The sequence below is a fragment of the Vanellus vanellus genome, assembly GCF_965231255.1.
Source record: "Vanellus vanellus genome assembly, chromosome: 3".
Taxonomy (NCBI): Eukaryota; Metazoa; Chordata; class Aves; order Charadriiformes; family Charadriidae; genus Vanellus; species Vanellus vanellus.
This window is the reverse complement of record NC_138907.1, coordinates 29,632,289-29,646,375: the sequence shown is the minus strand read 5'-3', so window position 1 is coordinate 29,646,375 and position 14,087 is coordinate 29,632,289. Positions and strand designations below refer to the sequence as shown.

The 14,087-nt window shown below is 40.9% G+C and overlaps 1 long non-coding RNA gene across 2 annotated transcripts in view; it reads left to right on the top strand.

Moving 5' to 3' along the window:
• Nucleotides 1–4,412, top strand: part of LOC309670724 — a 35,188-nt gene extending 30,776 nt beyond the window's left edge. For both annotated transcript variants that reach the window (XR_014269033.1, XR_014269034.1), the window contains exons 2-3: nt 2,735–2,807; nt 4,159–4,412. This is a non-coding gene — a long non-coding RNA (uncharacterized lncRNA). The remainder of the gene's footprint in view (nt 1–2,734; nt 2,808–4,158) is intronic.
• The last annotated feature ends 9,675 nt before the right edge of the window (nt 4,413–14,087 follow it).

Sequence of the window (14,087 nt, the reverse complement as noted above, 5' to 3'; positions counted from 1 at the left end):
TCTCTTCCCCCCTTTCCACCTCCCAAGCCTGACTCTAGGGAAGGGATATAAATTTTTTCTTATGCGCCTGGCTTGCTGGGAGAGAGCCACATAGCTGTGGTCGATTTGCTCAACATTAGCTGTGCTGCCCGAGTGTGAAAGCAAGCATGGAGGGTAGATTCTCCCTGACTTCTGTGGGATCTGGAGCAGATCCATGAGGAATGCTACTGTTTTCAGCACTTCCCTTGCTCTGCCTAAGACCAGGCACACTGAGATATGAATGTTGTTGCAGCTGCCACATACTACGTATAAGCCACATGTTGATGATTATTGCTTTAAACGAGAAGGTCTTTGTTTAAAGTGGTGTTTTCTTCCATCTAGAACCTACCGTTTTTTTGTGCAATAGTTAAAGTAAGAGTTTCTATTTTTAATGTTGTTAGCAGCGTACCTGGAATTTGCATAATATGTCAGTTTGTATTTATAAAAAAGACTATCCAGATATATATTTATTTATTGCGTAGGCAGCTTTATAGTAACAGAGAACTAGCGCCTAATTAATTGAAACAAATTGGCCCATTCATTCTTCAATTGTTTGTATCATTTTATGTTGTGGTTTGTTTATTACTTCTAGGTCTGCTTCAGTCCACTCCCCAAACAGTGCTTTTCTTTAAAATATAATGAACTGTGTTGCGCTTATGGTCAAATCATGTTACTCCTGTCACCCTACTGAATGCCATGTCACACTGCCAATGTTTGGACTGAGCACTGATTGCTGGCTTCGGCGAGACTGGAAAGGAAAGGAAGACCTGGACACACTGACTACATCTAAACTATTAAATAAAATTAGTCAGAGGCTTTTCCTGGAGGCCAACTGGCATGAAAGAGCTTTCGTTCACTCAGCTAAACTCTCTTACCCTCCAAATCACAGTGGCCACATCCAAAATACCTGTTGGAGATGGTCCCTGACCCAGGTTAATACCCAAGCTGTGCTTTGGCATTGTCTAGAAGAGCACAAGGAGGCTTGGGCCAAGACTATGCCAGGGACCGATTTAGTAGTATGGACAGTTTCAGGCCCATGCCTTGTTGGTCCTGGTTAGTTTATTTAGTGTCAGAGTGAAACCTCAGTAGCACTGCCAGGAGTCAACAGAAAACCCCTATTGGCCTCTGTGACCAGAAGCCACAGAGAAGTATAATAATTAGTTTATTCAACTCCTTCACATTTGGATTCTTTTTTCTCTCATTCTCTTTGTTCACCAAATGGGTACTGAAATGAGTGTTTTTAAAATCTCCTAGAGTAATAAAATTGGGTTGTCACCCGCTCAAAATTTGTTCGTTTTGAACTACCGAGAGTTTTATCACACAAGCTGAGGCTCTGGAAAAGCCAGCTTCAGCTCTCTTCCATAATGGAGGATCTCCTGTGGCTTTGAGCAGGTAACTAAGATCTTCTATGACTCAGCAGCCCATTTGGATAAAAGGGTAAAAAGCTGTGAGGTGTTGAGATACAAACAGACCAGGTGCTCGAGGTCACAGAAGCACGCTAAACTGATGTGAGCATAAAACTCCCTTTGATTTCTGTGGCAACTTTGTTCACGAGTCTGGGAAGGGAATTTATTTTAAACCCTGCAAAATGGACAGGAGTGCCTTCACCCCTATAGGAAGATGTCACAATCAGAGCACCGGGGGTGGGCTTGGATAAGCCTGAAGTGTCCTACAGGGGTGGCTGAGATAGTTTGGGGAGCTGGTGCTCTCTGTTTCTAGGACTAACTCCGTGCATCTGGTACCCCAGTTAAGCCACATAACACTGTCTTTCACAGTACTATGTTATACATCTGCCTGCAGCAATACAAATAAGAATCGGGCAATTCATGCTGTAATTTTTTCTCTATTCTAAAGATAAAACGGCAGTGAAGGCCAAGTAGGTTTAAAAGGCTCATCATACAAAATGATTATATTAGGCCCTGCTGTCTTGCTGAGATTACAGAAAATGACCTACATGTAGTGAATTAAACCATGATTTTCCAATGATCGTGGCAGCAGCAGCAGAATTGGGACGTTTTAATCACTGCGTTATCGGTTTGATAAGTAACCACTATACTGACTTGCTGCTCGAAATGAAAAACTGTATTGTTTTATCCAGAAGGTTTTTGGTTTCTAGCACTAGCCTTTACTTTTCTTAGAGCTCAGACATATGATTGAATTACTGAAGCTGACCAGTACTGATTTCAACGACATTTAAGCTAACGCATTTTTTGCCTCAGGTTTGCTACAAGCTGAGGGTGTGCTGTTAATTAATGTGGTCATTTGATGTGCAGCACCTTGCTGGACTATGAGAACTTGATTGTGTGCTTTTGCTCAATGTTTCTTTTAGATTAAAAAGCCTCTTTGTTTCTTAATTGACCTATTCATGGACCAGTCTCATAAAAGAGGCTATGAAGCCCGACATGTACATAGTCATACCTGTCCCGGGCTGTGCAAATCTTATTTAATGAAAATGTTATGAAGAACAGAATAGAATTGTTGCCCAGAACGATTTACATGGAAATTGATCATTTTTTTCTGAGCTGGACTTCTTATTTAATGAAAATGTTACGAAGAAAAGAATAGAATTGTTGCCCAGAATGATTTACATAGAAATTGATCATTTTTTTCTGAGCTGGACTTCAAAAAGCAGGAAGTATGTCAAAGCAGAGGAGGAATATTTGACCTAATCTACCTTTGCCTGCCTTTTCCTTCCCCTTCTGTGTTGCCCCTCAAGCCTGAAGCACTCTCCCATGGATGCTTGCATATGACAGTGGCTCTACTCACACCAATTGAGACCATTGCATCAGGTAAGGTTTGCAAGGCCGTAATGTGTTTATTTTTGCAGTCTGATCTTGCGAGAAGCCAAGGAGAACTTGCATCTCCCTCCCACTGATAATGGTTGTGTTGAAAGTGCTCAGTGCGTTCCAAGGCAAAGCTTTGAAGGCTGTGGGTTAGAGAGCTGCTAACCCTCCTCTCGAAGTACATAGAGATTCCTTTGGTCTTCACTGGAGAAAAGCCTGGCTCTCCATCTAGAAAAAAAAAAAAAAAGGAAAACAACACAAAAAACCCCAACACACAAACCCCCAACACAATATTTGAAGTGGCCCCAATAAAACATCAAAATCCCAATCTCAGCCCAAGCCCTCAGTTTGGGGATCCTCTGGAATTAGACAGAGGCTGGCAGCTTGACCAAGGGAGGAACATCTCCATAGTCTTTTCATGGCAGAAGTGTGCAGGCTCTGCCCACAGGTGAATGGCCTGTGGTGTGTGAGGATGTAGCCCAGTGGCCCAAGCTGGTCCGCCCTGCCTGCTGGCAGGGAGTATCACCACAGGCTTGATGCTTATTCACACTACACAGGCTCTGAGCTGTGCTCTGCAGCCATCACCCCAGCCTTCATCTCAGGGTCTTTTTCAGCCTGTTTAGCTTTTTTAAAGCTGGATCCTTTCAGCTTATATTCTCTCTCTAACAATTCTCTCTCTTTTTTTTTTTTCCCCCTCTCTACTTTCACAACTGAATGTGCTTTGCCAAACTCCCCACTCCACCATCTATCCACCCCATATGTTTATATTTTCCTCTTGCCGAGGCACGTTGCGCTGACCTGCCTGGACAGAGCTCCTTTATCACAGAGATAAACATGATGTCCCCCTCACATAGAGTTTCTATCATGTGTGACCTTTCATCTTGAACTGCCATGACCTTTTTTTTATTAATGCTGTACTGTGCTGCTTGCAGAAGCCAGGAAAGAAAATCTTTTGTTTCTAGATAGAATACTGCTAAAGGACATGATACGGTCTTGTTTTTAATCCAGCTAATTAAAATCTGCATGTGCAGTGTAACTGAGAACGCAGCCTTCGCCCACCACTTTCCCACAGGCAGGGAATAAAGGCCTTTAGTGCAGCAGCAGCTAGCCACCCTTGGATAACAGAGAACAGAGCCCACAATTCATCCCAGCTTTCCTTATCATATCCGCGGAGGGCTTTCCCTTCCCTCCCTCCCTCCCTCCCTCCCTCCCCCCTTCCCTCCCCCTTTCTCTCCATGGAATCACTTACTGTAGCTATGCGCCTCTATACATCACTTCAGAATGTAATCAAGTTAAAAATATGTTGGCTCTCGTTTATCTATGCTCCAAGTGTGCTCTGAATATAATTCATTTTCAGTAAGAAAAAGAAGAAAGAGAAAGAAAAAAGGAGAAAGAAAAAGAGAAAGAAAAAAAGAGGAAGAAAAAGAAAGAAAAAGTGTCTACTTCTAATCAAATGTCAAACCTATTTATGCTAAAATTGTTCTGCCAAGAACTAACTGAATAACACAGTTTAGCAGTTCACACTTTCGTACGTTCATTATGTAGGCTTTTTTGGATTTGCTGGGTGGTTGTGGTTATTACTAAGGCTGCCTTTTGTGTGTGTGTGTTGGGCAGAGGGTGCCATGGAATTTTTTTTGTGAAACATTTCCTTGGTTAGTTTTTCACTTGTTGCTTTTTGTTGGGTAACTGGAGTGGGGGAGGGAGGCGGAGAAGGAGGGCAGCCGGGTGGGAAGAAGCAGTGAGGGCAGAATGGGAAGCACTAAAATTGAGCCTCCACCTGTTTTCTCTTTCTTCAAGTCATGTTTTATATGATGATGATGAGGTCAACAGGGAGCATAAAAATGTGCCAGGAGATTCAAAACTTGGAAGGACATTGTACAACATGAGTAGAAAATACATTTCAGTGCATATAAAGAAGCCCTCCCCCCCAGTTCTCCCCGTAAAGCACACAAACAGGCTTTCTGTGGGCATTCCCTGGTAACCCGCACAAAGAGCTGTTCAAACAGCTGTGCCTTCAGCTAAACACCATCCACGGGCTGCTGCGGAAAACGCTGATTTTTGTGCATTAACTTCCCTGACTCAAATTCAGTGAAATAAACTTACTGTTGTTAAAGGAAGGCATCTTGAGTCCTGAATAAATATGCAACATCTCAGGAAATTATTTACTTTATTTGTCTGTAATGAATTATTCATATATATGTTGTACCCAGGGAATGATTAAAGAGATATGAAAAGCAGTGTTTTGAAATCTAATAAAGCTTATTAGGTGACACCAGTCTAACTGAAGCACTTAATATCACATTTTTTAAATACTTAAGTATTTTAAAAACAGAGAACAGAACGATGAAAGGCATCAGAAGTACTGAGCTGCCTAAATATTAAAAGATGTTATGTTGATCAAGTACAATTGTGCTTTTCATCACAACTTGGTTATCTTATACTGACCTCTATAAGCAGGAATAGAGATCTGTACATTTTTCTGCTTTCAGTGCCTATGGAGGGATAACATTAAATTAGAAATAGCTATTAGTATACTTATGTAACTGATATATTTATATAACACATTGTGAAATTACAGCAAGCATAAATTTTTATGTACTCTGGAATTAGTGTCTAATCAGTAGAACAGTGATAGCCAAGAAGACATTTCTCTGTATTTTACCCATTTAAGATTTTCTTTTTTTCATATTTTGAGGAATAGATTCAATAATTGCTCTTCGATAGTGACATCTGCTTTTACACAGTAAAATGGTTGTTAATATAAAGTCACATATTTTTTATAAAAGAAGCGTTTGCATATTGCATAAGCAATATAAGATTGATGAAGCTTTGTGTATTCCTTTTAAGTGTGCTAATCCTAATAAATATGGCATTTTTTAATTGTTGCTTTGCAGCCTTCCTTAAGCACTAAAAATAATTTGTATTTTGGGGGGACACAATTTTCACGGGCAGATATGATGTTAAATAATGTCTTGTAATTCCACGTAACTAATAACATAAATCGGGGTGGTGATTATTATTTTTGTCACTAATAACTGTTGTTGTAGAACCCTTCTTATGCGGAGGGCACAAAACGAGAGCTGAAAATCGACCGCATTGCTATGTTAGTCACACATGACAAGCAGCATGGCATAAATTCCCTCTCAAAGATACCGAAGGAGGCTGAACATCAGGGCATGCTAGAGGTCAGGCTTAACAATGGGGTGTAAGTCTCAGATCCCCACAGTAAACATTTAAAGTATTGGAAATCAGGGTGCCTTTACTAAGTCCTGAAACCGCTTTATGCGCTCAAAACTGCATCCAAAAAGTTTAGCTTAGGATAGGACCCAAAAGTGTTTAGGAGGTTGTTCTTAACACACTCAATGAAAAGGGGGTCAAAATGATATTCTTTAGTCTCCCGTGTGGGACCTGAACCTGCACTTCAGATGCTTTGGTTCATCTGTGTCATCAGCAACCATTTATAGGGATTCCTTATTGGTGATACCATAGAAAATTAGACTGTGACAAGAGTCACCTGTGACTTGAATCTTTGTATCAAATAATTTTCGAAGCTTTCCGTTTCAAAGTTTTCAAATTCTTCACAGTCGGTATCTCTACTTTTTATGTCACTATTAATCTTCTGCACAGCAGTTATATACTGATCTGCCAGAATTAAGAGCAAATTCTACATTAAGTGAAAGTTAAGAAAACTCAAGAGGCTGACATGTCAAAGATTCCAGTTATTTCAAATGTTTGTCTCTGGCAGCAGAAAGATCCCTTTAAAATGACCATTCTTCTTTCCTATACGAACCTCGTATCAAAGCAAGTTCTTAAGTCAGTGCCAAAAGAAGTGAAAAGAATAATTGTGATTAAATTTCTTTTGACGCTGCAAATTCCTCTCACAATCCAATTCTCAGATTTCACTGCGTCCCTTCCAAACAAAAGCCGTCTAGCCCAATTGTGCAAGAATGTTTTATAAGGCTATGAAATGAAGGGTCGGTTAATTATGCCCTTTCTACAAATGATGAAGACCACGGCAGTAATGCTTTATCCAAGCTGATGATTCAGGGGGACAGTAGGAGGCAGCTGCTGAATTGCAAACAGAAACATGAGTCACCCTCTCTCTGACTCTTAAATAACAAAACAAAACAAAACAAAACAAAACAAAACAATAATCTGGTTAGAAATGACTTTCCCTACTCTCAGAGTGGAGGACGAGAGTGGCAGCTCATCTGTTCTTGCAAAATAACTAGGTAAGTTTATTGCTGGTGGTAAACGATAAATGGTGTAGCCATATAGCTCTGGAAAAGGGAGAGTAACGCTGACCAAATAATCACGCCAAAGTCAGGTTTTACCTACTGAGAATAATTCTGTGTGAATAAAAACTGAGTTGGGAGCTTGGGATTTAGCCTACTGCTAGCATAGTAGTAACAACAATAATCCTAATAAGTAGTTATTAGTAATGGGAACACAGTGACAGCACTTGTTCGTTATAAATAATTAGTTATCAGCAATGGGAAGCCCGTGGTAGCCCAGCAGGAGCCCAGGGCTGGTTGCCCTGCAGGTACCTGGCAGATGGAGCGCAGTGGGAACACCACTGTGTCTCCCCCCATCAACAGGCTGAGCACGAGGTGTAAACTACTGAACGGAACAGGGGTAAGTGCTTATTCATGGCATTATAAAGACTTCTTTCTACTCATTTATCCTCGGTCCCTCAGTAAGGTCCCAGTTTCTCTCTGGGACACAGTTAAGTCCAGAAGGAGCAGGGCGAGCCCCCATTCACTTCAGCATAAACCTGAAAACGCAGTGTTTCTAAGCACTTCTTCTCCATCTGTATTAAGGAGCCTTAAATCCCTTTCAAAAAAAAAAAAAAAACAACCACCCTGAAGTCTGTTTTTCCAAATTTGAGCCTGATGTTGTTGCCACTCGTGTTGGTTGAATCAGCGTGCCTACCTACGCCAACACCCAGGCTTGCAGCTTTCCCTGCAACAAATAAAGTCCTGGACTGTACCTTCTACTAGCATCAGGAAGCCAGTTTTGGACAGGTGGAATACCCAAAGTTTAGTTTTCTGGAATTGTGCCCATTAGCAACTAGCCAGAGTTTGGCCTTCTCAATCTGTTTACTGCCTATGTTACATTTATCATCAATGCAGTAATCCAAAGAAAAGCAAATAACGTTTTGCGCATTTTTTTTACCAGGGGATTACCGTTTACCGGTGCTGTTATTTAGAAACTCATACATACATGTACGTAGCCTTTATAATTCTCTCAAAAGAAATGGGAACTGGATTATATCTGAGCAATCTAGCTAGACAATTATTAATGTAAGTAAAATAATTCACAATTCATCCCACTTTTACAAACTTTTTGTATTCTGAAGTTTGATTCATTTCTCTCAGACAGAGAAGCACTGCGCATATGCATGACCCAACACCTCTACCTTGCTCCTTATTACCGCAGGAGGATTGGGATAATCTTTACGTTTGCACCAGGTCAGGTGGGACGTTGGTAGCAGCAGTCTTTTTGCTGCCACTGCAACACTTTTTGGGATCCAAACAGCTGAAATGTGGTAGATGCATCCCTGATAGCTTTAACATATTGGGGAAAATGGAACATCTCTGAAAGTTTCAGTTAAAAATTTAGCCACCGTCAGATCCAGCATAACGTGTTTTTTCAGGGATAAACATGCAAGTGCTTAGAAGGAAATACTCCCAAACACCTGTAGTTGTTGAAGTTTCCCTCTGATGACATCTTTGGGAAACACACCGGAACAACCCCCAGGTACAAGGCACGCACAAAGCCTACAAGCACTTTACCAGGTGGAAAAGCCATTCTGTGACAGCTAAGGAGGAGATGAAACAAAGAAGACCGAGTTCAACAAAGTACACGTACGCACTTTCTGAATGAAGTCAACTCAAAGGTCAAGAGAATGGTCTGAGTGATAAGCAATGTAGTCAGGCACACGCTAAAAGTCATTTTCAGCTGTGCTTCCAATCAGCTTCTTGTTTTGAGAAAACATCGTTTCAACCTTATTCTTTGCACCTGCAAGCTAGTTACCTGACTAGCCTAATACTTAACAGGTGCCCCACTGCTTCCCTCCCCTCCTCTCCCTGCCAGGGCTGCCTGTGCTGACACCTGCCCTTGGTGCTTAGAGCTTGGGCTTGGGGTGCTGCTGCGTGCTTTCCTTAGGCATTGCAACATTTACGTTCCTGTTGCCTTGGCTTTGCTTCCAGAAATCTATCAACAAACCTATTAGTCTTTTTTTTTTTTTTTTTTTTAACATCATCTGCCATTTTTTCCTTCTGTAAAATGATACCTGTCATGTCTTGAAGTTCAGTGACTGTTCTTTATGTAAACCTGCAAATTCTGCGCAAAATTATTTAGCCTCTGTTTAACCCCTTTCTCTGAATTAGCTACTTTCTCTTAATTTCTGGTAACAGTATTTCCCTCATCTTCTATGTCAAATGCTTTGCTTCAGATAGTAGGCTTTTTAATTTCTAACTTTGTTTTCTATTGTACTTCAAATTGCTCAAAACTTTCTGATCCCACTTATCCCAGCCCGTGCCTTAGACAGGCTTTTTCAGAGACTCAGCTTCTCACACCACGTATTTTCGGTGATGACCACCCCAGCGGATGGAGTTTCTGTCTCTTCCATTGGAATCTGGTAAGTAACCTAACAAAAGTTAGAGGGCATTTTTGTCACTTGTGAGTTTAGGATTCAATTTCTTTCTTCTTTTACCAACAGCCAAGAACATCATTGGTTTCTGTAGTGAGGATGAAAAGTATGAGCCATTCAAGCTAAACTGATGTTCTGGAGGGACCATAGTCTTAAAAGCAGTGGGTTTAGGAGGCAAATGTAAACTTTCTTAATGCGATGAAACCTAATACGCTCTTGTGAAGTGTGTTTTAAAAAAATGAGAAATGCTAATTAATCATGCTTTGAACTTAGTATATGAGTTGACTTTTCAACTCTGACCTTGTCTTAATTAGCTGGCAAAATACTATTAATGAAAATACTCTTTAAATTTTTTTTTTTAGAAATTCTTTATATGTTGCCTTGTTGAAGATCATAACATAAATTTAAGTGGTTGTAAACCCCTTCCTTCCATTTCTGAGTGTTTATTCCTGGAACTAATCCTGCTGAAGTCCCTGGGAGTAAGGGAGTAAGCCATCTGGCCCACGGGCTGGGAGAGTCGCCACTCTCATTCTTACCATAGCTCTGTCTTGCCTGGTACCCTGCTTTGTCTCTGTCAGGTTCATTATGAAAATAAATTATCCTTTGTCAGTATGTTGTTGGTAGATTTAAATAATTCTTAGCAGATTAGTGAGACGCAGGTTTTCTCTGCAGAAATCCTGCTGATTAGACTCCGTGGCATACTGAACATCCAGCTGTTTTATTATTTTGCTTTTAATGACCATTTCAAAGTAATGCCCTGAATAACCAGTAGTTTTTCCTTCTAAATAAAGGTACAGTGCTTGCTACCTCCAGTCTTCTGGAACAGTGGTTGTTTTCATGCAGTCTAAAATTTTAGTTTCTTCACAACTTGCGTGCCTTGCAGGTCTGGTAAATTTTTTGTGTGTCATATATTGGCAATTCAAAATCTTGGATAGTTGCTCCTCTGTATCGTAAAACCAACCAAAGGAAAAAAATTCCAACAAGAAGGTTTGTGATTAGTAATCCCCTGATGTTCTGAGCGAAGAAAACTGATGCAGGAAAATAATTCAGCTCTCCAATAAAATGCCTCAGCTTTTCTAATTGCTTTCTTTAGGCCTTTCTGATCTAATGCAGTCACTCACCATTGTGTGAGCCTTTTACTTCTGATGGACTTACTGATTTTTTTTTTTTTTTTTTTTTTTTTTTTTCCCCCCCCACTAGATCTCAGCTTCTGATAAACCCTCCAATTCATGCCCCGGCTTCCTGTTTCTGATATGCAGAACACATGCCAGAACAACTGGCCTAACTAGAGATGAAAAATAGGGAGAGAAACTATAAGATGTAAGAAAGGAGAAGTACAAACACCGATTCGGTATGAGCTTTAGGATGTTAAAATTGACATTCTAGAGATTCAGTTGTCATGCACGTGAACCTGAGATTTTTGTTGTTGTTGTTGTTAATATAAAATTCTTTGGGTTGTAAAAGATTCAATGAACGCATGGCTGTTTCTCATTAGTGGTGGCTGTCACTAAAATGAATATGTTGCTGAGTGTTCAGTTTCTGGGAAACGTGGTTGAAACATGAGCAGCTCTCGATGCAGAGCTCCGAGTCAGATGTTTTCAGAGGGGATGTTCCCCATTAAGTAATGACAGAGAACCATACGGAACACATTACAAATCGAAATACTGATTGATGAAGTGCCTGTGGTCAGCTTTCTACAGAAATGAGAATTTTGAACGTATTATCACATCAGCATGGAACTGATCTCACGTACAATCACATTCTGTTTTCATTTCTTTTTTGCTTCACAGTCTCACACATGCTGCTCCAGATCACGTTTATAGCGAGCAGAACCTCAGACTGAAGGAAATAAAGCGTCAAGTTTGAGCTCTGATGTTTCATTGATTTAGCCCAGTTCACAGAAGCCAAATAAGTCTGAGTTTGTTCACACAGCTGGTAAGCTATAGACTCTTTCTCCCCATAGCAAACTTCTCCCCTCCTTCCCAAGAGCCGGGAGAGGGGACTCGGAGACTGCTGGAGCATGCCGGCGTTGGGGAGGGAGAACCGGGGTGACCTGGTGAGGCAAGGTGGGTCCTGTGCAGGTCTGAATTTATCAGACTGAAAGCCCCACTTTGGCCTCCCAAAAGGAGATGCTTTCCTCTTCCCTCTTAGCTCGTTTGCAGAGGTTTAGTGAGGAAAATCAACTGGTTCCTGCTGACTTCAGGGTGAGAACGCTCGATTTGTTTGCATTTGAGTTACTTAGTACTCTATCTTCACGCTCAGGTTTGTTTCAAATACGGTGTCCTCTTCTGTTTTACACAGAGAGCAAACAGGGCTGGTCGGACCAAATGTGTACAGCTATTCGCTGCGTACACAGATTGCAAGTGAATGCATGTCTGAGTCACAGCACATTTAAAGAAAAATATACAGTCAAACGGTAAATTTAGAAACTTAGGTCAAAGCATCTAGCTCTTTTTTTGCCAAACAATTCTTAAATGGTGCTTCAGTAAAAGCCTGAGCAGGAATAGACTTAGACACATATTTAGCACCGTGTTATGAACACTTGAGTATTTCTGTTTCTGAGATCGCAGCATGAGATTATTACAGTGCTAAGGCACATCGGGTTTGAGAGCCAAGTCTTGCTTATGACTTTGCTAATGGAAACTCACTCAAGTGAATAGAGTTGCTAGGTTGATGTTAGCACAGCTGAGGCCACAGGTTGGCCCAGGACCTAAAAATTTGAGTATCAGGAGAAGTGAAATCAAATGTCTACAAATGCCTAGAAACGTGAATGGTGGACTGGGTCTAAAATTAAAAACAAGGAGAGAGCAATATCAGGCATTCGCGTAGAGCCCATGGATAAATTTTAGGGTCTGATTTTTCATAATCATTGATTTCAGACAACCAGGACCTGATTATTCAGAATTGTTACGAATGCACAATCCTTAGCTGAATTCTCTTACAACTAAATCTTTGAGGCTTACAGCAAAAATTATAACAGTCTCCTAGCCTTCCTAAATACATGTGAGGTGGTTGTTTTTTTGTGTTGTTTTTTTTTTTTTTTTTTATTTTCAAAGAATTAGCCATGGCAAACTGTTTTCCAGGGATCTGATTTCTGCCCTTCAGACTTCTACAGATGTTATTGAAAATGCAGAACAAATGTTCCTTGCTGATAAGCAATTTGTTAGTTTTCATTTTGTGTTTACTCATGGCAGAAATCTGTATTGGTATGTATGCAAACAACAGTGTTTAAGTGCTTCATTAATTCAAAGGGTAAATAAATGTAGAATAAAATGAGAAAACATGTACAAGCAGCTGTTCAAGGGTATCAGATTTTAAGCTATCTGTAACCTTGTTAATTACTTCAGTGATCTTCCTCTGTTATTAAAAATATAATGCAGACATTATGATGATAGTAATGATCAGTAATTAACTGAGATTTTACTACCTTTCAGATGTTTAAGTCACTGAATACTAGAAGTCTTTTTGGTAGTGATGGTTAGTCATTGGCAACAGATACAGACTTTTAATGAGGCTGAAGGACTTCACAGCAGGAGGAATGCTGAGAGAGCTGTAACCATCATTCAGATCACCTTCCTCACGTACAGTCGTCTTACCATGCAAGAAGACCCTGCCAGTCTTTGTGGCTCTTCATACCAGAGCCATGAGCTCTGCTCTCAGAAAGGACTGTTGCAATTGTACTTTTGGTACCATGCAGAAATGCAAGTTTGGGCTGAGATGGGGCACAGATCAGGAAAGACTCACTGAGCCGGTGTCTGGCGTGAGCTTCAGATCTCATGTAATCCTGCTAGTCAAATACTCCAGAGTCCTCGCTGGGACTGCTGCCTCAGCCCAAGATGAGAGGAGCGATCCTTATCTGTACAGGAGAGCAGCTCAGATAAGGAGAGGGAAATGCTGATGGCATTTTCTCAAATCCTGTGTGAATCTCCAGGAGAAATGTCAGTGTGTGTGGCATTCCCATAGTACACTGTTCGGCCTGGAATAGATGATTGAGGCTTTGGTACCAGAAAGATGAGTACTGCACTGGGTGCCTACTAGCATGGGCATGCAACCACGTTTCTGAAGGCGTAGCCAGAAGATAGGTTTTGTGACTTCTAGACTTGTTCTGCTATGGCATGAAGCAAGGCTGTGGTTCCCCAGCTCTTCAAGCTGCTCCAAGCGCGGTTTGCTGTCCAGCTGCTCTCCTGGGCTAGAGCGAACACTGATGTGTGTATGTATGGTGAACAAGTATAGAGCTGCAGAGAGAGATCAGTCAAATCAGTTATCTGCAGTCTGAGGCCGCCTCTTTTTCTTCCCAGCACTATGCACCCTAAAGCTGATAGACCATATCAACGAACCTGAGGTTTTCCTATGGATCAGATAAAATAAGGAAATTCTTCTTTCTCCCTCCACTGAAAGTTTCTAAGCTTCTAGTGGGACCTAAATCAGGGAATTAAGAATCTAGATGTTATTGAATTTGTCTTCTCCAGGACTCAGTTTTTCCTTGTATACATGAAGATAATAGCATAGTCTTGCTTTGGGTAAAAATGCTCGGACAGCACTATCTGTCTTGCTATAACTATTGTTACCATTTTCCACAAGTATGGGTTATGGAGAGAGAAGGCTTGCCAATACAATCAGCATTATTACAG